General features: G+C 38.5%; 1 protein-coding gene across 2 annotated transcripts in view; it reads left to right on the top strand.

The window, feature by feature from the left end:
* SNX7 (sorting nexin 7) overlaps nt 1-24423 on the top strand; it is a 506430-nt gene that overhangs the window by 208803 nt on the left and 273204 nt on the right. For both annotated transcript variants that reach the window (XM_012730110.1, XM_012730108.1), the window contains exon 4: nt 9747-9828. The gene's annotated coding sequence lies outside the window, so the exon portion shown is untranslated. The remainder of the gene's footprint in view (nt 1-9746; nt 9829-24423) is intronic.

The following is a 24423-nucleotide window of genomic DNA, read 5'->3' as shown; positions in this document are numbered from 1 at the left end:
CTCCTCCGGGGCAGGCGGGGATCGAACTCATGCGGAAGCGGCTTTAGATTCTCAGTGGTGTGCTTTAACCCGCTGCGCCACCCGGGAGGGCCTAAGTGTTTATTTTTTAAAAGATTTTATTTATTTACGCATATAGACCTGGGGTACAGTCAAGAGGTGCAGGTGTGGTGAGAAGATTCACCAGAGACAGAGGAGGGGGGCGCAGAACAGGCAGACTGACGAAGTACTCTGTTGAGGGGAGCAGTGGGCGAGACAGGAGAGGTCTGCTGTGCCAGTGGATCACCTCTGGGACTGGAGATTGAACTCACACTGAAGTGTCTGAGGCCAGCTTGCAGTGCTGTGCTTTAACCTGTTGTGCCTCTGGGGAGGGCCAGATGTTTTTATGTTTATGTTTTATCTACTTTTTTTATTTTTTAAAACCAATGCATAGTTACTTAGAATGCCTAGTGATAAATTATAGATATAGACCATTATTTTTCCCATCTCTGATTCACTAGCAATTATTTTTCAAACCACTTCCCATATTCCAGAATTAAGTGAAATCCTGTCATCCACTGATTCTTTCTTTCTAAGTGAAATCCTGTCATCCACTGATTCTTTCTTTCTTTCTTTTGGCAAAGTCTTATGGATATAGTCTTCACATGTTTTATGAAATTTTTATATGGATCATTGCCAGGGAAAATAGGTAAACAAATCTTCTGAAGCTATCATTTCTAATCAGCACTCTTTTTAATATTTTACACCAATTCTTTCCAGTATGCTTGGAAAGAATGAGAATGACTGGTTAAGAGCAAGTGTCTCAGGGTGAATCAGGAGATCTAGACTCCACCCTGGGCTCTGTAACTGTCTCCCAGGATATCTGTGACCTGAAAATGATCACTCCTGCTGGGTAGTCTCTAGGCCTCTGATTCAGGCGTACAGCATCCACCTGTCACACAGAATAAGATGGGCAGGTCTCCTACCTACTTGAGATAGCATCGAAGTGGGAGAACAGGCAGACCAAGAGACTAGGTCTTAATGAACAAAGGCCTGTGTTGAGGGCTAGGTGCTGGTAAAGAAAGGGAGCCCCAAAAGGGATAGAATTTGAAATTAGAGGATAAATCTAGAAAAGCTAGTGGCCCGATCCAAGGAATACATCAGCATGGTCCCAAGCATGAACGCAAAATTCCCTTGGCAGGAATGTGTTCAACAGAAGGAACAATATGGGAAACAAAGGCCAAGAAGTAGGTGGTTGTGGTAATTAACACAGGAAATAACTGAAGCCTGGATATGCATCCTGGCAGGAGAAAGAGCAGAGAGGGATAATCTGTTTTACTTAGAGGGATAGGGAGGAATATAATCATATACCTTAATGATTTTTCACTAAAGGAACTAAAATGTTTCTAGGATAGACGAATTCTAAAATAGTTCAGCCAGAGATAAGGCCGGGAGGTTGAAAAATAGTTGTTCTGAATGAATGCAGATGAATCTAAAAACAAACAAACAAACAAAAACTCTGAAAAGACCAAGCAGAATAAACAGTGACTTCAACTGGCTGGCTTTCTTCCTTGTGAGTCTAGATAAGGAGCTTTGTGTTGGTGGGAAAGCAAGAAACCTTAATTGCCTATTAACTGACTCTTCTGTTTATATCCTTTCTCCACTCTGTCGCCTATCCCCTGACTTGGCCACTGCTGCCCATGTTAAATGGGCTCTGATCAGCTAAAAATCACACAGTAATTTAAGCTGGAAATTTTAGTTAAATCCAGTCAATTCCCCAACATCTTTTCAAAAGGATGAAGGTTTTAATCAGTACAATACAAGCCATGGGGAATATGGGAGAGATCAGGTCAGAATGTGGGTCAGAGAAACTATAGAGGAAGTGCTAATGAGATAAGGATGCCAGAGCTTTTTATCTTATTAGTGCTTCCCATGTCAAATTAGCAAAATGGTTCAGGCACTAAAGTGTTGAGATAAAATGTTCCTGTGGTATGTGTTCCCCAGAAGAATTCTCTATGAGCCTCTTCTAAGGAGAGTCAACTTTTCTTCTCTTGTCTTTTCTATCTTCAGAGGTAAGCATGACTATGTAAGCCAGACACAGTTACATTGTAGACCAGTGACCTCTGTGGAACTATAGCTTCATCAGCCTGCCACGCCATTACAAAATCCAGGGGACACCAGGACACCATTCACAAAGAAGATGATGTGGAAGATGTGTCTGGGAATTATGTGGTGCAGTGGCTTTATTCAGGCAAATTTCCTTGTTGTGGTGATGAAGTAAGAAATAAATGTACATATGTATATGTTCATGTACATATACACTATGTATGTAGGTACATAATGCACCTTGAAAATAGATTCATTACCAAGAGCAGTGGCATCTATTTAAATAGAGTGCAGATCATTATTATTATTTTTTTCTCCATTTGCTTTTCCTTTTATCATTTTAAAAATATAAATGTCATTACACTTTCTAGTCTTGTGCTTTGCTTTACATGGGTAAGTGTTAGAATTCAATTTTAGGGGCCTCCCTGGTAGCCTATGGATGAAGTCTCAGCACCATCACCACTGCTGCCTAACTTTGATCCCTGGCCAGGTTGCTGACCACATGGCGCAACAGACCTCTCCTGACTCGCCCACTGCTCCCCTCAGCAGTGTATTTCAGTCAACCTGCCTGTTCTGCTCCCCACTTTGTCTCTGGTGACTCCTTTTACAACCACCCCCACACCTCTGGTCTATTTCCCAATTAGTCTATGCAAAATAAATAAATAAATATTTAAAAAAAAATAGAATCCATTTTGGCCCTCCCTGGTGGTACAGCCGGTTAAAGCACAGCACTGAAAAGCTAAAGCCACTTTAGCATGAATTTGATCCCCGCCTGCCCCGGAGGTGACCACATGGCGCGGCAGACCTCTCCTGACCCGCCCGCTGCTCCCCTCAGCAGTGTACTTTGTCCATCAGCCTGTTCTGCTCCCCACTCTGTTTCTGGTGAATCCTCTCACCACCCCTGCACCTTAGGCCTGTACCCCAGTTCTGTATGCATAAATAAATAAATCTTTGAAAAAAAAAATAGGATCCATTTTAAAATCCACCAATTCACAGGTGGTGGTGTGACATGGTAGCTAGCACACACACTTGAAGAGGTGTGACCCTATACATCTTAATCACATACAGTGTTGTAACCCATTGTCACCTTGATAAAAACAAGTAGAATAAAGTTTAAAATCCACTTATTGACTAAGTGTTAACAACTGTTCACATGTCAGCCACCCTAGTTTCTCAGGTAAATGACATAATACAGCACTTATAACATAACCAACAGTGTCAGTTGTGAATATTTTATTATAATTATTTTCTTTTTATTCATTTTTTAAAGACATTTTTATCCACACAAACAAAAACTGGGACACAGGCCAAAGGTGTGGGCAGTGAGAAAACTCACCAGAGACAGAGTGGGAAACAGAAGAGGCACATAGATTGAAATACACTGCTGAGGAGAAGCAGGTGAGACGGGAGCTGTGCTGGCCACACGGGTCACCTCCCTGCTCAGGGATCAAACTCGTGCCTCAGTGGCTGCAGACAGCCTCCTAGTGCTGAGCTTCAATCTTTTTGCTACTAGGGAGGGCCCACTATTGTTATTTTTTAAACATATAAATAAATCTCCTTTTAAGACCCAAGGCCTGCTTTTCTACTCACTGTTTCCCTCTGTTTTAGAATGCTTCTCCCCATCTCTTCATCTCCATAACTGGATTCTTACCTTTCAAGCCTCAGCTTATTAAGTCACTTCCTATTTTATTTAAAGTAATATCTCCCCCACCTCTTTGTTTTTTTACCCTTCAGTCCTATGATGGTTTCCCACACAGCACTTTTCCCATATAAATATGTGTGTGTGTGTGTGTGTGTGTGTGTGTGTGTGTGTGTGTCAGATTGTCAGATCCTATTGATTTATTTACTTATTTCTTACTGGCATACCTGGAGATGAGTAATCTACAGATGGGAACGTGAGTGCATATTTCAGGACTTCTAGCAATCTTTTGTTAAGAGAATACATGAATAACTGATTGATCAAAGTATCTCAGTTTCCCAGGAAAATTCAGTACAGCTCATCTGGACAACTGCTTTTTTTTTTTTTTTTTTCTCCCTGTGTGTGAGAGTCAATTTCTAAAACTGTTTTAGGTGGGATACAGTTATTAATATGTTCATGGATTTCTTGTTACATTTGGGAAAGATTTGCTTTCAAGAGAAACATATTGGTATGTAATCAGCAGTGTATAGTACTGCGTGAGAGCTGTAGCCTCTTAAGACTGACCTCACAGTTTCAAACTCCTTACAGTTTCATGTAAGCACCCCAAAGCTTTAAGTCAAAAGCTTGAAGTCAAATGAAAATTTGATAACTGAACAATGAGTGTGGTTATCTAGAAAATAAAAATAAACATTTAATTTTTATGTGAACCTAAGCTAATCATACAAGTACAATTTGTGGAATTTATAATACAAATGTACATGTTTTAAATTTTTAAGAAATTATTTTTAGCATGCTTTATCTACCAAGAATCACTAGGCACTATCACCTGCAATTAATAGGTTTGGAATGCTCATGAAATCTGTAAAATATACACAGCATTGAGCTGCCACAGAGATCCACGTCACCTACCCTTGTTTAAACATATACCATTTAATGTGTAGACCCACTGGACAATGAATGAAGTCAGCAAATTACTACTAAACAATGAATGAATAATGCCTGGGACATGCAGCCGTTGTGATTTTTCCTTGTTAGTTACTAAATTTTTATGTCATATCAATGGTTGATAAAACTTTCTACAAGTAACATGTTTCAAGTGAAAAGGTAACAACCATATTAAGGAATAATACAATAAAATTATGCAGTTTAATCAAGGTCTTTAATCTTTAGGGAAAAGAAAGTCCCTCAGGTTAGCTCAAGTAAGCAATTTATTGAAAAGGCATAGTGTACCCAGAAAAATAAGTTGTGACCGAGCCTTTTGGAAACTAGAGTTATAACGGACTGAGGTATCTATCCTCTCTCCACTTCCCCTTGTCCACTGAGTGGCTGTGTGGTCTATGTTCTCTGGATGCACCTGCTCTATTGGAGGGACTTCTCTCCAGCGACTGGCAGCGGAGCTCCAGTGCTGATAATGGTTGCCCCAAATCTCACTTGACACAGCCTATCATCTTGCCTTGTCTCCCACCCCCACAGTTTTCTGAATGTGCAATTTATTGAAAGCTACTATTTAGTTGCTGGCACATGAGTGAATTGTTTCCCCTTGGTAGAAGATTCATCTCTGACATAAACTGTAGTGGCAATGATGGCAGCGTCACATGGTGGACACAAAATTTTGTAATCCAGCCCCTTAGCAGGGAAATGGAACATAACTGATTCCCCCTAAGGTTGTATGGGTAGTCATGTACTTCAAAATCAGTTTTTAAAAAGATTTACTTATTTGTGCATACAGAACTGGGGTATGGGCCAGAGGTGCAGGGACGATGAGAGGCTTCACCCTAGCCAGAGTGGGGAGCAGAACAGGCAGATGGACGAAGTACACTGCTGAGGGGAACAGCGGGTGAGACAGGAGAGTTTTGCTGTGCCATGTGGGTCACCTCAGGGGCTGGGGCTCGAACTCACACTGAAGTGGCCCTGGCCAGCTTTACATGCTGCACTTTAACCCACTGTGCCACCAGGGAAGGCCCCAAAATCAATTTTTATATTTGTCACCACACACACACGCACACAGAAATCTGTGAAAGTTAAGAGCAGAAAATTGGAAGTGGCTTTTACAAAAACATGAAATAATGATGCTGTGAAAAGATATCTTGCTTTATGTCTACTTTTCATCTAAATTCACACTATTTCACTATATATGACTACTTTCATTATTTAACATGGAATTTGTGAGGAGCAGTAATTTTATTTTAAATAATCTTCCTCATTTTAATTTTTCCTCCCATGTGCATATGTGTATGCATTTCAGGAGGATGTGATGAACATTATTTCTATTCTGCTCTCTTCTTTCCAGCTTTCACAAGGGCTGCGTCTCCTCAGGCATGATTTCCCTGACTTAAGTTTCACAGGATAACTAAGAGCCATTCCCTTCTTGATTATCCTTGGTCCACAGTAAATATCTATCGTTCTCCCTTTCTTTTACCTCTCTTCTGCCTTTTCCTTTTATCTTCCCAAAACCCATTATTATTTTCTCTAGACAACAATTCTCAGTTTCTTTTGTAGTTACACAACTATTGTGAATATTAATGGTATCCTTGAAGGGATATTATTTATAGTAGGAAATACGAGTCTTTGATCAGTGTTTTCTCTTAAAAACCTCATGCATTGTGGGTAGATTGTATTTCTCTTATCTTAGGTTGGGCATTTCATTGTTCATTTCCATCTTTCCTTATATTACGGAGTTGAAGGCCATGGGAGACTTTTAAGTTGCTCTTTTTAAAAAGTCTTTCGCCCTTTTATTATTATATGATCTATGTAAAGCAGGCCCTGCAAAGGTGATGTCAACTCTGGTTAGAAATCCTTTTGCTACACTCCCTAAAGGAAGCAAGTGATTCAGGGGGGAGTGTGTAATTTGTTTTGTACCGTGGAATTCCTGCCATGTCTATATGTATTTAGACCACAGGCAAACCAATAAAGTTGTCATAGAAACAAAGCATTTCATGAATAAATCAATCTATAACAAACTTGTAAACTTCAAACAACCCAGTGTGCCTTAACAACACATCCATTACATACACAAAATAGTCATGTGTGTAATGAGCAATACACAGTCTTATTCTTTCCCATATATTTGGGACTATTTACCATCTTACTAAATATTCTTTAATGTATTTTTCTGCAGCTTGTGGATTCCTACTGAACTGGAATGTAATAAGTAATTCCAGCTGACTTGTTAATTCTGGAAAAGCAGACTTTGAAATATGTAGCTCCTGGTGAACCCTGGTTCAAGTAGTGTACTTGGAATATCTACTCAGAAAACCAGAGTAGCTTGAAACCTGGCTAATCAAAGCTCCCTCATTTTGATCACCTCCAGTTTTCTTTTTCGCTTTCCTCGTTTTACTCTTATTTCCCTGTTCTGTATATTATGGTTGCTGATTGGCGGGAGTGGGCTGGGGAATTTGAAGGGTGTCACCGTAATTGAAAAGGATGAAGGTTCCCTGCCAGAAACTATCATAGCTGAATTGAAGAAAAGGAGTACTTTGAGGAGGAATATAATATGTATAAAACTTAAATTCTTTGCAGATGGCAAAAGCACAAGGAAAAGGCAGATATAACGAAGGAAGTTAAAGTAATGTTAACCTCCAGGGCTTACTTTGGCTTCCCAAATATACGAACTTTCCTTATTTTCATTTGAAGTGGAATTCCCTCTGTGGCTACATTGAAGTGTGGTCCTGCCTAATTGACTGGACAAACTAGATCACTGTGTAATTTCGTTCTCTTTCCCTGGAGTTCAGTGAAGACTTTTGCCCATACCTACCTTGTTACATCTTGGCCTACTAGATTTCTTCCAAATGCCTGTAAACAGAAGTGCCCCCCCGCTATACTTTGGGATGTTGGTGTCAATTTAATTTTTCAGAAATTGTCTTCCACGTCATTATGCTGTTTCTCCCTTCATGACATCTGGGAAGATCCCATAACTTTTCAGCCATGGTTACTAAAATTCCATCCAATGTAGTTTATAACCTTACTCCTGTATTTCATTCTAAACTCTCCCCTAAACCACTGCAATGAGAAGTGACGTCAGTCATGTCTGCTGCTTTTCCTATCCTACTCCAAAGGTACATGTAGACCCCTGGGAAATCTCTTTCTTTAAACTCTGTGGAGCCTGGCCTAGAAGATGACGGAAAGAAAGACAGAGATCTTGCATCACTAGGCAGACTCTTATCTTCCTCATTCTTCTCATGGCCTGTCAGTGATAATTTTGCACAGGTGGTTGTGTGGTTTCCTTGGAACTTCAGTGCCCATCAACCACTGACAACACCTGCATAACTGGATGCAGAGGTTGTACTGGTTGAATGGTGTCCCTCCAAAATTCATGCCCGCACAAGCTTTGAATGTGACTTTATTTGAAAATGCGGTCTTTGCAGCTCTAAATAACGTCGTCATGGATTAGGACCCTACTTCAGTGATAGGAAACTTGTGAGACAAGGGAAATTTGGTTGCAAAGAAATAGAAGAAGAAAATGATATGTCACAATGGAAGCAGAGATTGGCATGATCCATCCACATCTGGGGAAACCCATGGACCTCTAGCAACTGCTGGAAGTGAGAAGGCAAGAAAGAGTTCACCCCCTAGAGCCTTCACACAAGAGCATGTGTCCTCAAGATTCTTACAAATATCCATCTCAGTGTGTTCCAAGCTGTTGTCATTCTTTTTCCGCATATCCACTCTTCTATGTGTATTACTCAGGACCTGACCTCCCCACCCTCTGTAATTCCAGCCTTCTCCTTGGAAAACATCTTCTCTGTTTCCCCATCACTAATTCTTTATTTCCTCCGGGGTGAAATCCAGGTTCTTTGGGTCAATTACGCCTACCTAGTTTGCCCTCTGATTATCTTACAGCTTCACCTGCAACCACCAATGCAAATAAGACTTCGCTTCTTGTGTCAAACTCCCTGTAGTTCTTTACCAACCCCAGCAAAGGAATGATCTCTCAGTGGCTTTCCTGGTCCAGTGTAAGGTAATCACTGAGGCTTTCTGCTGTGTCTCATGAATGCTGAAGTCATACAGGCAGACACTTGGCTTTATTTCCTAATGCTGGGCTGAACGCTTCCAGCTCTGTTTGGAGAAAAGGAAAAATGTGTGGCATGAATGGAAGTAGAGAGAACAAAATATACATTTCAAGCAATAAGGTGGTATGGCTCAAGAAAGGCAGGGTGCTCTGTCACCCTGAGTGTCGTGGGACAACCAGGTACAGGGTAGGCAGGGACCCAGGAGGACCAGGTGACCAGGAGGCATGCAAGAGGGCAAGAGGGCAGGAATGGGCCTCTCTCTCCTCTCTCTCTCTCTCTCTCTCTCTCTCTCTCTCTCTCTTCTCTGTCTCTCTCTCCTTTCTTTGCCTCTCTCCTCTCTCTCTTTTTTTTCTCTATCCATCTCTCTCTGTCTCTGTCTCTATATCACTCTCTCTCTCATTCTCTCTCAAGTCATCTGTGGTCTGGCCTCTTCTGCAGTCACACCACTTGGCGTGCCACTACTGCCGATACACTTCTTTGAGCCAGCCCCTAGACATGGGTGCACACTTACACATGCACACACACCCATGCCCCAGACACCCACAATCAGGCAGGCATGTCCCGAGCCCACGGTCTCAACCACCTTGTGCATCAGCATGATCAAGGCCACAGGTGAGAGCCACAGAGGCTGTTGGCATGAATAGCCTGATTAATTCATTTAGCCTTTGCTGGGTTATTTCATCCCTCTGGGAATTTCAGTTTTCCACTAATAATTAAGGGATTCATTTGTAGGAGGTATGTAATACATACATGCTAAGTGATACCATACACAGATGAGTTGCAATATATCAGGTCTATGCTAAGCACTTAACCTGCATCTCTTTTAATCTACACAACAGCCTCAGGAGAAATAAGTTTCCTTTTTATTCATGAAACAAATGGAGCTCTGAGACCTTAAGTCAATTTTCCAAGGTTACACTATTCATAAAGTGGTAGAAATAGGAGTTGAACTCAGGCAGGTCTGAAACTTGAGATCATGATTTTAACAACTAAGCTTTGTCCTGTTATTTGTACAGGTTTTGATCTTCCTGGAATATTCTATCGCTGAGAAACTACAGATGCAGCTTTTCCCTTAATGTCACATCATCCATCTAGTCGGTAAGGTGGATCTTCATTAAATAATATTCTGTGCAAGCTTTATACCTCAGCAACTTATTTAATCTTTGCATCACAGAGAAGTGTGGTAAATGTTTTTAGGATGCTGAGGAGAAACTTTTAAACAAAAAATGAGGTATTTTTCCTTAATTGTCAAACAGAATTTCTATACAGGACTGCTCTGAAATCATGGGAAATGTTCATTTCCTTGTCTTTATCATTCTCTAGAAAGAAAAGTTTCAAAAAATTTTAACTATGCCATGCATAGAATGCCTTATAACTTATAAATATAAATTACATAAATGCCTTATAATTTATAAATATATACTTAATCTCATGTGAGAATTCATCATGAAGTATATTTTAGGTAGTATATATATTTTATTAGTAGTAATTCATCTGACCAGCATAGGTGGAGGCCTGTAAGGACAGGTTCAGGCTTACAGAAGCCAGCTCTTCGCCGCTGTGGTTGGTGATTTTCCAGTTCCAAATGCTCAAAGCGTTCTTGGCGTTTGGCTTCCAAGTGATGGCTCAGCTGCTGACTGTGGGCCACCAGGCACACTGGGGCCAACTCTAATCCTCAGGGAAGTTTATGGGCTGAGTGTAAAAGTCCTTGCTTCTTGCTGTCTGGGATTCAGATTTCAAAGAGTTTCGCTTAGATGTTGGGAAATTTGTTGGGTCAAAGGCAAAATCCATATAGGTCTCTTGATCCTATGTGTGCTGTCCTGTGTGGGTCAGTAGAATATCCATTGGACTCAACAAGGATTCAAAGTGGTTTATGAACCAGTAGTGGTTAGGAATTTTTCACTTAGGACTATTTGGGGAATTTTTATCAAGTCCTGGGGGCTCGAGAAGTCTGTGCAAATTAAGAGTCCCTCTTTTCCTAGAAGCTTTGTGCAAGCTCAGTTAACTCTAAAACCTTTTTGAAGCATTTTTAGGTTTTGTCGAACTTGTTTTATAGTAGTTTTACTTCTCTAGTTCTGTTTTTGGGTGAAAATGGTGGCTTTTGATTGCTGAATGAGAGTCTGCAGATTTTGAGCACTACAAAATAAGCATTTCAGAATACAGAAAGTCAGACTTCAATAAAGTTTTCCCTCCTGGAATTTCCATACACTAATTTTCCCACTTGAGCTTCTATAAACCCAAAGTTAGAGATGAATTTACTAGTTGAAGGAGAATAAATATTTACCTCTTATCCATCTTTTTTTAATGGAAGGAAATGATTCATTTTATACCTCTAAGGCATAATTTTTAGTTTGGTCCTTTGTAGTCAGGGAGACTCACGTTCATACTTTGTGTCCTCTGCATGCTCGTATTTTGAATCGGGAGATAATAAGAGTGGAAATAATAATACCTAGTTCTCAGAATTGCTGTTACAATTAACGATTTGGAACACTATGGTGAATGATTTTTTTTGGGCTCTGAGAATTGTTACTAACAGCTGTGATTGAAGTATCTTTAATCCTTGAAAAAACCTGTTACAGGTGAGGATTATTAAGACTCAGCTAGGTGAACTCCCAGCTCACATCCCTAAACCAGGCAAGGGACTGAACTAAAATATACCTCACCTTGTATGTTACCTTCCTGACAGCACCTTCTTAGCAGATACTTGCCCTTCATCCTCTCATCAGATTCCAGGAGAAAGAGAAGCTTGCAGTACAGACTCTCTATCTTGGCTCCACCCAACCAGCAGCTAAGCTGCTCCCTGGGACCAAACCCCATCTTTTCCCCTCTTCCCAGCCCTCTTACTGAGGATAACTTACTGAGAGGCAAATGTAGACATAATCTGATAATTAGGCTCATTAATTTTATAGGAAATTCTTTAATTTTCTTTGGGGCCATGTTCTTGAAATGCATTATCTCCCTTTTATGACTTCCCTTGTCTCAGTGTCAGTAGAGATTAAAGGTAACATGCCCTGCTGGGAACAAACACAATTTTCCAGCAGCTGCATTTTGTTTTCCTTAATAATTAACAATTGCTGCTGACTAACCCTTGCAGCATAAAATGCCCACCTTTTCACAAAGGAGTGGGCATTGGTTTGAGGAATCACAGGGGATATCAGAAAAAGAATGTGTGATTAAAGCATTAAAGATTTAAAGGTTGACATTAGGATGAAAGGTGGAATTACAGTAAATATAACGCTGTTTAACATTAAATGGAATGTGTTGTACTTGAAACAATTGTTCATTTCAACATTAATTATTAAGGGACTCTGACAACTCATTTTTAATTCGCAAATAAAGACACAATTTCTTAAGATATAAATACAACAAAGGAGCTCAAAAGGTAGATACTTTTTTATCTTTAATGATAACAGGTTTTTTTTTTCTTGGTAAAATCTATAAACAAATTAGAAAGGGCTGTGCCTAAATTATAAAAGCCAGATATAGTGTGTGGTATGCTGATAACGTGCTGCTGGACAGAGATTAAGCAGTGAATATTGGAAATTGTTTCACATACTCCTCATTATTTTAATTTGAAGATTTCTTGTAGATATACGATTTAAAGGACATGTGAGGCCTCTTTGTACTTCATGTTTTAAATCAATTTTCTTCTACGAGGAGGGCGAGGCTGCTTTTTAATAAGACTATGCAGCTGTGTATGTGTGATCAAATGTGCATTGATCTACATTTTATCAGAAATTGATAACTTTTCAAATTGTCTTATAAATCTGTTGTGCTTTCCATCTGCATGCACTTTGAAGAGTGAAACTTGGAGTAAATTCTTGATGGCCAAATGACATTTTAGAAATAAAAGAGGAAAGAGTAGGGAAAGAAGCTCAGGGAAGGAATTTATGGTGGGGGGATTCAAAAGGCCGATTTCAGTCACTCTTTCTTGTACAATACAGGCAAAGCCAACAGTACTGCTATGCTACCGTGTTTTACTTTTCCACCTTTAAGAATGAGTGTGAAATGGTATTAGAGCTCTCAATTTAGCAGCCTTATTCTATGGCACATGTTAAATATTTAGTTTCATCATTAAAAAATCTTTGAATTAATCTCTTTTTAAAAAAAATAAACGGGGCCTTCCCTGGTGGCACAGCAGGTTAAAGTACAGCACTAAGAAGCTAAAGCCACTTCCACATGAGTTCGATCCCCGCCTGTCCAGGAGGTGACCACATGGCATGGCAGACCTCTCCTAACCCGCCTTCTGCTCCCCTCAGCAGTGTACTTCATCTATCTGCCTGTTCTGCTCCCCACTCTGTCTCTCGTGAAGCCTCTTGCTGCCTGTGGCCTGTACCCAGTTTTGTAAGCACAGAACTAAATAAATAACTCTTTAAAAAATAATAATAAAAAAAAAAACTGAAGAGAAAAGGACCAATAGTAAATTACTGAGAATGGTGGTTTCCTTAATGCATATTTCTTTACTTTCCCCTTGGCTCAGTTTCTTTCTCATTCTCTCCATCCACACTAAGAAGGAAATAGAGCAATGCAGGGAAGCTCACTGCACTTGACACACTGGGCCAGTTCTCTTAGGGCAGGTTATGACTCAGTGCCATAAGACCCCAAAACACAGAAGCTCACCTCAGTGAAAGTGTACTTCTCACTTATATTATGTCTCCATTGAGTGTTAGCTTAGTGCTTTGCTCTGGGATTCAGCCTGGGATGTTGTTAGGATTGTGGCAGAGGAAAGAGAGGGCAGAATCACCTGCAGGTTCTTAAAGTTTCCACCGTAGGTGGAATAGATCACCTCTGCTCAAGTTTTAGCGATCAAAGCAAGTCACAAGGTCAACGTTAATGTTGTTTGAAGAGGAATCAGCTGATTTTTGGAAATGAAAAAAAAAATTTACTTCCCCTCATTCATATAGCATGAAATTATTCTTTAATTATATCATTTGAGCTAAAGGGATAAAGTACTTCTAGGGGATTTAGGTTGGCAGTTTGCATCCGTCCTCCCACTGATAATCTTTTAAGGAGAGTTATCTTGCTGATTTTGTGGTAGGAAAATATTCAATAACAAATGATTTTTTTTTTAAATTCTGTGTGCTAGGTTGCTGAGAAAACAGAATTCTGTCAACTGACCCTGCCCTCAGGAATATAGATCAGAAAAATTGGATAGGTCCTATCAATTATCGCATGTGTTTATACTACCATCATGAATTGCACATCTAGAATTAAACATGCCCGATGGCTATTAGGTTGCTGTTCCCAGTGTGAGAGTTAGATGAAACAGTTACTACAAAATATAAGGTCATTACCCTATATGGAAAAAAGGGTAACTGTCCTTGAAATGAGTTATAAAATCTTCATTTTACAAAATAGGAAAATAAAGCATATTTATGACGACAGAAGATAAATTTTAAAATGTGTCTTAAACAGTATTGCAGAGTTTGCCGAGTGCTTTTAGAGAAATCAACATTTGAAATATGTGGGTTATATGTTATTAGACTCATTTTATGTGTAAAAGAACATGGGTTCAGTGAGGTTAAGTATCTTGCCTAAGGAAATGACAGACCTGGGATTCAAACTCTGACTTCCGAGACAAAGCCCAATGTTCTCTCACCAATTTAAACCGCTCCCCAGTACATAATGCCATATCCTACTCGCTTTCTCTGTGAAGGAAAAAATGAACACAAAATTGGAAAATCTGTTAAAGTGGAAAAGAACATGGGCAAAGTTTCGCCTTGCATTTACTACTTTAGTTGCTGTTACATTTTTAGGCAAGTTACTTCAGCTCTGTATGCTTGGGTTTCTTTAGCTGCCAAATCAGGGGGTGGGTTATATTTTTTATATATGTCTTAAGCTACTATTTTATAATTTTAAAAATTATAGCAATCTTGTCATTTGCGCTAGCCTCTAGCCCCCAGAGACCTACCAGCTTATGGTAGCTAACACGTTAGCTAAGCCCACCCTGACATTGTAGTGACCAGCTTTGTTTTATTACTATCACTAGCTCCTCAAGTGTTTTACTAGTTAAGCACAGAAAAAGGATGCACTGGGTCACGTAACTGGGAAGTCCAAAATAACAAGTGCGCGCTCTCTCTCTCCCTCACTCTCTTGTTCTCTCATGTTCTATTCTCTTTTCTTTTTCTCTCATCCCTATTTTTCTCTGAACAGTTTTAGCCTCTTCTATGGTAACCTATCTTTTGTTGTTGTCAATAAATGGGGAATATATGGGCACTAGTAGCTCCAGAGACACATTCTTTTAGTTTCTAGAACATAGCATGAAAACCTCTTCTTTTAGTTTCAAATCAAAAAAGCTGTGATGGGCCTTGTTCAGATGACATGGCTTCCACTAGACTAGTTCCTACAAGATGAAACCAAGCTAATTTGCCAGGCCTGTGTCACTTGCCCAGTCCCACGGTTAGACATTTAGCATGTCCACCAAACTCCCAACGGTGTGACTCACATTTCCCCAAAGGAAGTGGATGCTGTTACCATAAGAACAGGGGAGGGGCTGTGTTTAGAAAATCTCAATAAATATCCACTATGCACAAGGAACAGACATCTGCAATGTTACAGTCACAGTCAGATCCTCAAATATATGGCCCAGAACTTGATAATGAAGAACAAAATGTTAAATTTCAAGACTGAAGAGCAATTGTTATCTTTGACCATACTATACTGCCCAATTCCTCCAACAAACTAAAACAACATAAGGAGATAATCCATTTTTGACAGCATTTTTTAATTTATCACAATATACCTATAATCCTTTTAGGAATCCACAGGACACACCTCATACATTTCTATACTCATAGAAAGCTTCCCACAGTCTATATTAGAACTATATAAGGACTGCAGGCCTGGGAGTTGTTGGAGAAAAAAAAAAAAGAATTCTGTGCCTCTATGTTTGTTGGGAAATGTTCCTTATTATATCCATCCCTGGAGAGTCCTGATAGGTCTCAGCATATTTAGTCACAATAAAGAGACTTTGCTTAAAACCAGCATTTTCCAGACTCACTTGATTTCAGAACACTCAAACCACACATAGACGCACACACAACAAATAAAGAATGGAACTGATAACAGTGTGGTTAGAACACCTAACAATATCCTGGTAAGGTCTTTGGACTGAATTTTGGAAAACAGTGACCTAAATCATCCTTGAAGCTACATGTTTTTGTCGCATGACCCCTGTGGGGACAGAAAATTCTTCTGGTACTTCCCTGCTGTTTAGAGTTAGCACTTCTTTCAACTTTCATGAAGAACAAACCAGCTTTATGCTACTTCTGCATTACAAATATGTCAAAATTTACCAAATCCATAAAGTTTTGATATCACAAATACAGATCACGGGCTTTAGAAGCAAACATAACTCTCAAATAAATTCATTAGTTTGCTAAAAAATGATTGTTACAAATGTATCACAAAGATATGATTTACCCACTGAGAGGGTCAAACACCCATGGCTTTTATAAGTATCTTTTCACCACTCTTAGCTTCCTTGTCCTCACATGTAAACTTGAGATAATATTGCATGCCCTCAGAGCTGTTTTGAAAATTATATGATGAAATGGTTGTGAGAACTGAACTGCTTGCTTAGAAACAGGTTTAACTTTCTTCAACATTTTATCAACCTGTATTTTGTGATCTTGATGATTTCTTGAGCATCTAGTTAATGAAAGACTATAGTGTTGGAAGTGAGGAAATTAATAAAATCAAAAAGAGTAAGTGACAGATGTGATTAGTAAAGTACTTTCAAAAATCTTAGAAAAAAGAATGTTTACATAAAGATAATGATAAACAGCAGCAAGTGACAGTGCATAACTGAGGATCTCAGACATAAAATACCATGGTGGGAGAAATCAGTGCAGAGGTAGGGAGTTCACACAAGACTTGAAAGAGTCTCTGTATCCTAGAAAGAAGCAGAGAAGGAGGAAGAACCATCAGGAGAAGAGAACCACATAAGCAAAGACAAGAGAATGAGGTCAATTGGCTATTTTGCAGGAACAGGAAATAGATGGCTATGGTTATAACCAATGGATTTAGATGTCAATAGGTAGCTTCTAAAGGTAGGCATGTAGGCTGAGGCCTGAGACAGAAATGTTTTGAATGCTAGGCTGAAGCATGTACACTTTATCTCATTAAATAAATGGACGATGTTAGCAACAAGTTTTTAAAAGATTTATTTATTTATGCATACAGAACTGGGATACAGGCCAGATGTGCAGGGGCAGTGAGAGGCTTCACCAGAGACAGAGCAGGGAGCAGAACAGGCAGACTGACAGAAGTACACTGCTGAGGGGAGCAGTGGGCAGGTCAGGAGAGGTCTGCTGTGACATGTGGATCACCTCCAGGGCGGAGATTGAACTAGCACCGAATTGGCTGTGGCTAGTTTGTAGTGCTGTGGCCTAACCCGTTGCACCACCAGGGAGCGCTCCATTAGCGATTTTTAAGGCAGGAAAATAGCATTGACAAAGCTATTATTACTGGTTACATATTATACCAGTTGTGTGCAAGGACTTAGGTTTGGAAGGGATATTTTAGCATTTAAACCTCTTCTTTAATATGCTTTTAGAGGTGTTCTGGGGAGTACATAGCTGCTAAAAAATGTGAGTGTCTCTAAACATTCAGTCCTGTACACATGCAGTGCAAAAAGGTACATTTCTGTGCTGATCCTGTCAATGAGAGCAGTAACTCTCCTCACCTAACAGTCAATGGACAGCTACTGGTGTTCTGATACTGGTGTTTTGATACTTCCTGTATCAAAGCTCAGGCTTCTTACACAAGTGCTCTATCATACCCCAGATATTTTTCTCCCTGCTTCTGATGCATCAGGTGTACATTCTTTTGTGAAAGGGCCCTACCGCTTGACATCCACAGAGAGATTGCTTCAGTTTTCATAATGAAGCAATCTACTCTTTAATCTACAGTGCTTACTGAGAAGCACAGACCACCAACTGCACTTCTGAGGTTGAATTCCTAAAGTTGGAGAAGACAAAAGCCATGACTCCTTTTACCTCCTGTTACCTACACTCCTAATAGAGGGATTGTTTTGCATGGCAGGACTTGAAAGTGGGATGATCACTCCCTGATAGCCAAACATCACCAGAGGCTGTATGAATTTCACTGAGTTTCTGAGGTTGCAGTGAGGAAAATTAGATTTAAAATTTAAAAAAGTCATCCATTAGCCTTCTTTTCCAAATTCCAGAGCTGTCTTGGAGCCTTGAAAAACACCCCAGTGCATTCTAGGCCAGTGCCCTGAGTGTACTGATGATGGCTATTTTTGAACTACTGGTGCATGTAAGGAAAAATCAGCTTTGCATGTGGATGAGTAAACAACTCAGTGCATAGACATTTGAATTACTAAGAAACAATCCCTACATATTTTACCTTTCCCTTCATAGTCTCACCCCAGGATGCATAATTAAGAAAACAGTTTGAATCCAAATACAAATAAGCTAAATATTTTAACCTTATACCAAAAAGAAAGAAAACAACATTGTAAAAAATACTTTCAAAAATGTTTCTCCAAATTAGGAAATTTCATAAATTGTGCTTTTTTGTTGTTCATTTGTTTGTTTACTTTTTTTTTTTATAAAGACTCATTTATTTATGGATACAGAACTGGGGTACAGACCAGAGGTGCAGGGATGGTGAGAGGATTCACCACACACAGAGAAGGGAGCAGAACAGGCAGATAGATGAAGTACACTGCTGAGGGGAGCAGCGGGCGGGTCAGGAGAGGTCTGCCATGCCAAGTGGTCACGTCCCGGGCAGGCGGGGATCGAACTCATGCGGAAGTGGCTTTAGCTTCTTAGTGCAGTGCTTTAACCCACTGTGCCACCAGGGAGGGCCTATTTGTTTACTTTTTATGTTTCTTTACTTACTTTCCTCACGTGCTGCAGGTCTTTCTTCAGAGGAAAATTAGGAAATAGTAGTATCCAATATCCACTGCACTATCCTTCTTGACATAATTTGAAGCAACTAGGTTATCCAATAGAGAAAGAAAATGAACTTGTCTTCCCACTAGTCTTTGAAATCGCATAGGTGATGGAGACCCGGGTCCATATCTGAGAGCTGATCCATTCAGAGGAAGGCCCTGGGACTCCTGACATCTGATGGAAAGTGTAGTGTAGGAAAAATACACAGATTTTGCATGCAGATATACCTAAGTTTAAATGTTGGCTCTGATTCATATTAGCTACTTGAGTTTAAAAAATATAGAATTCAGACCCTCCCCGGTGGCGCAACGGATAAGGATGCAGCACTGCAAGCTAGCACAACCACTTCAGTGCGAGTACCCTCCCCAGTCCTGGAGGTGATCCACAAGGTGTGGCAGACCTCTCCTGCCTCACTGCTACTCCCCTCAGCAGTGTACTTTGTTGATCTGCCTGTTCTACTTCCAAATCTGCTGTCTTTGATGACTCCTCTCAACTGCCCCCTGCACCTCTGGCTTACCCCCAACTTCTTGTATGCATAAATAAAGTAAATCTTAAACAAAAAAAGATATATATATATATATATATATATATATATATATATATATATGATCCCCCTAAACTTAAATCTGACCATGTACAAAAATGTGGTTGACATGTAGTTGTAGAGATTAAGGATTATATAGATTAAATACATATAGTTTAAATCTTGAGACATTAAGTGCCCAAGAAATAGTATGTAATTTCTTTTTGCACATTATTTTTGTTTTTGTCAATTTAGAGCTTCTTTCTGTCCATCCATCCATACAACTGTTCATTCATTCATCATTCACCTAATCATCCATTTAAAAATATTGTGTTTATGATTAATATAATATTAAAGCTGAATGTCTTACTGCATGTCTCCTAATCGCTATATTGTCTATAGATGGATCTTTGAAATTAACCACATTTTTTCTTCAAAGAAAAAACATTTTGTATAAGCTTTTTAAAGCTTAGATATAAGCCTTAGGACCTTCACTTAAATTGGGTTTTCAAGGCATGTTGATAAACAGTGGTAAAACAGTACACACAAACATTCTAGGTAAATGCACTTAAAACTGAATTTGTCATACTTGTGATTACTATTAAGTTTCTTTCTTGTACAGCTGTACTAACAGTGTTTTACATAAGATCATTTGTCTACACAATATGTCCTTATTAAATTTAATTGACAACTGAGAGAAAAAAAATGTGGCTTACCAATTTGAGGTAATTAGCACTTAAGTAAATAAGAATCAAACAAAACAAACCGAAAAAATCCTCCCAAAACCCACAGTCAAAACAAGATTATTAAAGTGTAAGTGTACTTTGATTATTTATTTTGGCCAGCATTGTTTGGGTTTAATTATTTATGATAATAGTATTCTTAAAAATGTACTGTAGGCTATTTTATAGGGTAATGAAGTTTTAGTAATATGAGTAGGCAATGCATTGTTCTGCTTGCAAATCCTTTGAGAAACTAGATGTAATATCTAATTCTTTAACTGTCAGTAATATTTGAGACTTAGTAATGTTTCAGTGTACTCTCATTTGCCATATTTATAATTCAGGTTTTTTTTTTAATGCTAGCATGTTTGTGCATGTGAGTTATATGTAACTAAGCAGAATAAACAGAATGAAATCTGTCTCAAGATGTACAAACCTCTTGTGAGGAAAGTTCTTAGACTCTGGTTAGCACTCACTCGTATTTCCTGCTACCAAGTTTACTGCAAATTTAAAGTTTAGTTTGTGTGTGTGATCATTCTATTACATGTGGAGGAGGTAGGGAGTGAAAAAACTACAATTACTCTTTCTTCTAGGCCCCAAGAGCGCTCTGTCATACTTGGATAAAGTGCTGAGTACCTGCACTTTAAATAATATTTAAAATATCTTTAGGGAAACCCAGCTTCATTTTAACAATGCAACAGCTTGTAACCATTTAAATGATCATTACAGAATATTTACTAATATTCTGATTACCTATGTTCTGCTGATTTTTTTTTATGAAAAATAATTTTATGTTAAGGCTTTAAAGTTTTTGCTTCTTGTCGCTAATTGAATTTTCCCTATGTGTAACTTATGCAACTCCTAGTCCCACCTTCACCAATCTATTCAGTCTGAACTCTAGTTCTGGGATTTTTTTTTTTGGATTTATGTCAAGTATGATATTCACCATTCTGTCAGTGAGGGAGGAGGGTTTTTGGAAAAACTCTATAGAATTAGATTTTAGATTTATGTCAAGTATAATAGTCACCATTCTGTAGGTGAGAGAGGATGGACTTCAGAAGCATGCTATAGAAATGTGTTCTATGAGAGATAAAGAGAAGCAGGTGAGCTGAACTTTACCCACCACTGGGAGATAATACCATAAAGAAAATAAATAAATAAATAAACAAGGGAGTTTTAGTGTGTAACTTTATTGAGGAATTCCATGATTTACTGTTCAATATAGTGAGGCTTATCGTGTAAGTTAGCTGTGAAACTCCCTGATTTACTGTGAAGCACTGTGAGGCTTATCATGTACCTATTATATGAGGGTCTTGGCAAAGACATGGTTGGGGTTTGCCATGCCTGTTAAGAATGACTGACATGCTTTCCTCAAATGGACCAAGCAGACTCTGATAAGCAAACATAAAATGCTGGTATTTTAAATGTATTTGGCACAGCTGTGAAGTATAACTTATATGTATGTTTTCCCATTCTTTTGTCATTTTACACCTATGCTTCTGTTCTACAGATTGTAATATGAGGTTTATTGTTTTATGATTCTGATATCCATTTTGGAGAATTTAAACTCTTTTAAAAAGTGTTACTACATATAGCTACTAAAGCTAAAGAGGGACAGTTTCATCTCTTGTCAGTCCCAGATTTAAGTCCTTCAAAGTCTCTCCTTTCCATTGATATAAGATCAAAGCTCTAGTTGAGGTTATGGGGTCCTGTAAGCTAATTTCCTGTCTCATTATGCTGGGAAGACCACCAAATGAAAGTGAGAATATATTTTATACAAGGACTACATCCCCAAATATTACAGTGTACTGACTTTTACTATTCATAAGAAGCTTTAATTAAATAAGGACAACTGAAAAAAACTAAAGCAATTCATGCTAAAAGATACCATAACTCAATTATAAATTTCTTGAGCATCAAACTAGGCCTCACCCATTGTTGAATCCCCAGTATTTAGTACAGTGCATGCCACCCAGAAGTCACTCAAATAAATATGAATAAGTCTGAACTATTTGCAATTTTTGAATTCTCTGTGTACTCATTTTTGCCTGCATATAAGCATATCTTTACCCTTGTCATTGTACCTGTCTGTTTTTTATGTTTTCTTCTAGATCAACCAACTGACTGCTATCATTATCAATAGCACTGGTATTGGAGTGATTCCACCCTATCTTTCTTTCATTTGCTGCCATAAGATACAGTACAGATGTTTGTTACCTGTTAAACTAAATTCTAACACACTGTGCCTGCCTGCCTACCTAATACTAACTTTTCATTCTTTTGACTTACAAAATCTAGTACCTAATCCAGTTTTTGCCACAAATTGAACAGCATTATTTTAAATATATACTAAATGCCTATATTTAATCCATACTTAATATGCTCATATGTATTATTTAATGAGTAAAAGATGATAATGAGTTAAAATCAACGGACCTATTTGTTCTGAAAATGAATGTAAAACTGTTAAAACTCTGGTCAAGGAAATTGTTGTTTTAATCACTATACAGAAAAAAAGGAGAAGGTGAGAGAAGAATATAAAAATGTGCAATAAATGAAATATGGAAAGCCTGAGGAGAGTGATGTGTTAGAGACAGTAACATGGTGGATGAAGGGAGGGGTTGGGAACATGATTGCCTGAGTTCAAATCCTGATTTCTTTGTGGCTGTGAGACCTTAGGCAAGTTACTCAAACATCTTTGCACCTGAGTTTCTTCATCTATAAAGTGCAGATTATAATTGTAACTATTTTGTAGAGCAATTATGAGATTACATTAAATAGATGTAAAGTACTAGGAAAACCTAATATAGAAAGATTATGTAAGTACTAGCTGTAACAATCATGATATCAGGAATGATAACAGTAATAGATACTCTCCCCAGTAGAGCAGAACCTACCTATTGTACAGAAAGTGTTAATAAATACTAGCTATAGTATTACATATTCCTCCTAATGTCTTTTTGCAACTCTGTCTAGTAACCATAAGCATCCTTTTTGTGATTTAATTTCCACAGCATTTCTATTTGGACATTACTGACTTTAATCCCATTAACTATAGATATAGAGGAAATTAAAGAGAGAAGAGATATTTAGAAAAGAGGTAAAATTTGCTAAACTTTATAGTTAATAGACTTCTTCAAGCTTTATATTTTGAGACTAGAATATATTGAATTTAACAGACTGGTTTCATTCTTGTATCTCTGCCTAGAAAATCTGTCCTCTTTCTTATTCTCTTCGTGATCCAGATTATGACAATAGAAAATAACTTTCTATAGCTTCTGCCTTGTGGAAATTTTACATTTTTTTTTCTCCTTGTGGAAACTCGTTGGGAAGTTAGTAGTGAGAAACTTTCTATTAGTCTATAGAAGAATGAGTTAACAGTATGTCCATCAAAAATGTAATTTGTCATTATTCTAAATTCCTTAAATGGAGTAACACTCGAGAAAATATGTATCCATAATTGTGTGTTTACTAGCTCTTATAAGTTTGCTAAAGTTATTCAAATAATGCACTCATTTTACTCAACTACAATTGTTCTGAGTGCCCTTTTCAAGGACATGCCTGTTATTATATTGCTGGGAACCTTACACCACACACGTCTAGAAGAATGCAATTTCTTCATTCGCCACAATCTCTTAATGTTGGTGTGCTCCACTGGTTTGCTCTGACACCTTCTTAGCACTTACTTCCACCCCCAGTGATCTCATTTAGTTTCATGGATATAAATAAACACCTTCTACAGCTTTGGAACTCCTAACTTTAAGCTCTAGCTGTTGTTCCTGAACTTCAGATTTGTATATTGGTTAGCCTACTCTGCTTTCATGACTAATAAGCACCTCAAATTAGTATGTTTGTTCTAAATAGAATTTATATCATCCTCAAACCAGACTGAAACATAGCTTCCCTTTACCTTCAGTGGCAATATCACCCTTAAGAAGAGTCATGCTAATTCTTCTAATTTCTTTATGTCCATTTCTAATGTCATAGTAAACTATTCGGCTCTACTTTTCTAATAAATCCAGAATTCAAAAAGTAAATAAAAACCCAGTTTAACAAATGGGCAGAATATCCAAATAGACACTTCTCCAAAGAAGACAAACAGATGGCCAATAGGCATATGATCAAAATAGTCACCACTTATCATCAAGAGAATGCAAACCAAAATAAGACACTACCTCATACCCTTGAGAATGAGCCATATCAAAATAAAACAAACAAAATGAAACCAGAAACAGCAAATATTGGCAAGGATGTGGAAAAAAGAAGCTTTCATACACTATTGGTAGTAATGCAGGATGGTCTAATCCCTGTGGCAACAGTCTGGAGGTCTCTCAATATGATAAAAGTCAATCTGCCAAAATGACCCAACAACTTCTTGGTATCTACCCTAAGAATGTAAAGTTGAGCCCTCCCTGATGGTGCCACATGTTAAAGCAACACTAAGAAGCTAAAGCCACTTCTGCATGAGTTCAATCCCCGCCCCGGAAGTGACCCACGTGTGGACTTGGCAGACCTCACCTGACCC

The sequence above is a fragment of the Condylura cristata genome, unplaced genomic scaffold, assembly GCF_000260355.1.
Source record: "Condylura cristata isolate star-nosed mole 26May11 unplaced genomic scaffold, ConCri1.0 scaffold00026, whole genome shotgun sequence".
NCBI classification, from domain to species: domain Eukaryota; kingdom Metazoa; phylum Chordata; class Mammalia; order Eulipotyphla; family Talpidae; genus Condylura; species Condylura cristata.
This window is presented reverse-complemented; position numbering and strand designations above follow the sequence as displayed.